This window comes from Myotis daubentonii, chromosome 2, assembly GCF_963259705.1.
Source record: "Myotis daubentonii chromosome 2, mMyoDau2.1, whole genome shotgun sequence".
NCBI lineage: Eukaryota > Metazoa > Chordata > Mammalia > Chiroptera > Vespertilionidae > Myotis > Myotis daubentonii.
Window position 1 is genome coordinate 115,360,124 of NC_081841.1, and position 4,039 is coordinate 115,364,162.

Genomic DNA, 4,039 nt, shown 5'->3' on the forward strand with positions numbered 1-4,039 from the left:
GGCAGGTGGGAAGCTAGGCTTCCTCCATCGCCGGGGCAACCAAGAATCCTGCTTGCTCCAGCTCTATGGTTGCTGGATGCCATCTTGGTTGGGTTAATTTGCACATAGTCGCTCTGATTGTCTGGTGGGCATAACGAAGGTACGGTCAATTAGCATCTTTGTCTTTTATTAGTGTAGATTAGCAAGTGAAATCTGAGAAAGGGCCTGACATAAGTGAATTCAAAGGGGTCATTTGTAAGTTTTCTTTAGGTGTAGCTCTCATTTTTATGAGACCTATAGGATCATAGACACATGCAGGATTCTCAGGCTTTTCAGTGTAGCTTGGCTGGAGTCATTTTGGGGTTTGATTAGTTTTTGTTTGTTTGTTTATTTATTTCTTACTTTACGACCGAGGTTTCTATGATGAGTGTAAGTGATAGTTGATTTCTAAAGTTTGAGCTAGCTGTTGTGTAATTGTGGATACAAAGAGGGTCTGTTGTTACTCTGTAAGCTTTTTGGTAATTGAAACCTAGGTAAGATTTCTTTTAGTAAGTATTTGGCCACCTCAGTCGTTTTGTATTTGTGTGTGTGTGTTTTTTTCTGTGTCTGTAGGAAAGGCTTTAATTTATTCCATGAAAGTGTCTATGATACTGGCAAATAATTAAGTTTTGTTTAAAGGGGTATCTGAGTGAAATAAATTTACCAATCCTCCCCAGAATATGTGCCCTATATTGTATTGGCATCAAGAGGGGAGGAAGAGGAGGTAACTTTGGGGGTTATATAGTAGTTCCCAGACTAGATGAAATGTCCCTCCATAATAAGGGAATGGGACACCCCAGAACCATAAGACAGGCATGACTAAAAGTGAGACTCCCCAGGCTGCAGCTTAAGTGTGATGGTCAAATGGTTGGTGGGGACAGTGAGAGGCCTCAGGCATCATCAATTCTCACGTTTTTTTATCATCATTGGTTTGGAAGCATTAGATTTTATAATGGCCTTCTCTCTTGCAGAAGGGGCATGGCCCTGGAGCCAGTGGTATTCAAGTTTGTTGTGGTCACTCCTTTTTCCAGTGTCCTTCTTGCCCATAGGAATAGTATTGCCCCTTTGTTGTTCCTCACAACCCAGAACTTAAAGCTGTAGCTAAGTGAGCCTTTTGTTTTTAGCCTGTGGGTGGCTTTTTGCTTTCCACTGCCCTGACTCAGTTGTTAAAAACACTGAAATTTATCTCTACCAGTTGCTCAGTGGGGGTCTGGGGTCCCAAGGCTAGTTTTGTAATTTTTTTCCCCTAATGCCTTGGGCTGCCTGCTGGATAAAATGTATACCTAGATGGGCTCTGCCTCAACAGACTTGGGATCGGATTGATGTTTGTGTTCTTTTATAAAGCTTCTGTTAATGACCCCTCAAAAGATCCAGTTTTTGAAAGGTTCTGAATGGGTCGGGATCGCGCATCTATGACATGAGGCCGTAATGTATCAAAAGAGATTTTATTTCAAGTGCCTGGGTGCAGACAGGCTGAGTCCAAAAAAAGGAGTCAACCCTGACTAAAGGTGGAGGCAAGGCTTTTATCAGCTTCTGTTGGTTGCAGGCGGTTTCTGCTGAAGCACAGAGCTTGACAGGCTGGTCCAGTCCTTTGTTCCTCCTCAGGGCGCCAGATGTCTCCTGGTTATCTAGGTTATGCAGAGCTCAAGGCTGCAAGCTTTCTGCAAGATATCTACTAAGGACAGTAAGTTTCCTCTGCTCCATTTTATTCTCTTTAACCCTTTCATTCCCATCTTAAAGGTTATATATAAAGGAAAAGGAAAGGGATGAGGTTGTCATTTCTCTTTGGCTGCTTCCTGCACATGGGAGGGGGCAGCATGGAAGCCTAAGGAGTAAATTTAGATTATTTCCTGGGGTATAAGCCTGTAGGGTCCCTTTACCTGGGTAAGGACAAACACTCCTACTGTCTGGTTAACTAGGATTTGTAGTCTTGTATGTACAAATTTGGTAACTATCTTCAAAATACAGGGCCTGAAGAGGAGGAGTAGGAGAAATAGTGTCAGGGGGACCAAAAGGGATAAAAAACAGGTTAATTTGGGCAAAGATGCTTGTAGGCTGGACCATATGGACTGCTCTATGCTGTCCTGACTGATCTCCTTGAGCCATTGAGTATGCTGTAGAATGTGTTGTGTTCTTTCCTCTATTTGACCTGTAGAGTTTAGATAAAAACAACAGGAGGTGTTAGCAACTAAACAAACCCCTCCCTCTTTGGCTAAGAAATGGTCTAGGGCTAGTAGGGGGACCTTTTTGGGGATATAAGAGATCTGCAAGATTCAGAAGCACTATGAAGTTAAACAAATAGATATGATCTGGAGAGAAATCCTGTAAATCTCCCTGGAGCCAGATGTCTGCAATGAGTTTGAAAATATCTTGCACTGTTCTGATGGGATAGTCTGCACCAGGTTGGGGAATGTTGTCACTAACAATCTGCAGGAATGTGGAAGCCTAGGTATATAATATATTAGTCATTTGGCTGATATGTGAGAGGGGCTATTTTTTCTCCAGAAAGGCTAGTGGGAGGGTAGGTTACCCTGGGGGCGAAGTTCTTGTTTTCCAAGTTTTGACCCTTGTTGGCATCTGGAGCTTTCTGCCCTGGTGAGTTTTTACATCTGTATCTGGCCCATTGTCCTTGCTCTTTGGGTCCGAGGGACAATGAGGCCTGGGCACAAAAGGAGGTTGTGATGGTATCTAGGGGTGGCATTTTATGAGTATAAGTAGGGCTTGTAACCTAGTGGAGACAAACTCTTTTATATATTTTAGTATTACTGGGGCAAAAGCTAGAACAATAAGAGTTATGACAAATGGTCTTTTGGAAGGAAAGAGACATTAGTTTGGAGGGTTGTAGTCTAATATACCAAAATGAGGTTTATTCTCAAATCATTTGCTCTTAAGTGTCCTTGGTTTAGAGGAGATAGGATTTTTTAGATGGTTGTAAACTGCTGTTTTACTATCTCAGTTTCCCTATTCTACTTGACTTGGCTTATTAGCCTGTGTCATTTATATAACTTCCTATTAACATTTCTCCCTACAAACCTTCTATAACTTTTACGAAACTTCTTAAAACTTTCACAAACCTTCGTATAACTTTTACAAACATTATTTTCTTTAAAATGTATATCTATGTGCCTCGTACCTTCTATTATCAAAACCATATAAATTCTTTCTAATTTAATTAGAATTCTTAACTCCTAGAAACCCTAATTTTCTAATGATAGCCAAAAAATAAACAGCCAGAATTTCTTAGACTGACATTTATGAACATTCTTACTTTCAAGAAACATACCTTTAACAAAGCACAAGACATTACATTAACAGTTCTAAATCTACTTTATAGATTTTTCTGTAACAAAAGCTAAAATCAGGTGAACTTAAAACTTGTTGAAAGGCAATACCTCGTGCTCTTTCTTTCCAACTTGCCAAACACAATGGCTCCTGCAAAGAAGGGGGGCAAGAAGAAGAAGGGCCGCTCCACTATCAATGAGGTGGTGACCAGGGAGTACACCATCAACATCCACAAGTTCATCCACGGTGTGGGTTTCAAGAAAGGTGCCCCTCGGGCACTCAAGGAGATCGGGAAATTTGCCATGAAAGAGATGGGGACTCCAGATGTGTGCATTGACACCAGGTTCAACAAAGCTGTCTGGGCCAAACGAATAGGAATGTCCCATATCGTATGCGGGTATGTTTATCCAGAAAATGCAATGAGGATGAAAATTCACCAAACAAGCTATATATATTGGTAACCTATGTGCCTGTCACCACTTTCAAAAATCTACAGACCCTTAGCGTGGATGAGAACTAATGCTGATAGTCGAATAAAGTTATACAACTGCCTTGGGGAAAAAAACAAACAAACAAAAAACAAACAAACAAAAAATCTTGTTGAAATATTTAGATGTTTATCATTTAACCCAGCAATGCTCCAAAGCTTTTAAGTTGCCAAAGACTTTGGAAAATTATGAGGCTGGAGAAAAGGTGGGGGAGGAGGGAGCAGACCCTGCAGCCTATTTCCAGGCCTCTA

The 4,039-nt window shown here is 41.1% G+C and overlaps 1 pseudogene; it reads left to right on the top strand.

Moving 5' to 3' along the window:
- Positions 1 to 3,428: 3,428 nt before the first annotated feature.
- Positions 3,429 to 3,820, top strand: LOC132228249 (large ribosomal subunit protein eL31-like; annotated as a pseudogene).
- The last annotated feature ends 219 nt before the right edge of the window (positions 3,821 to 4,039 follow it).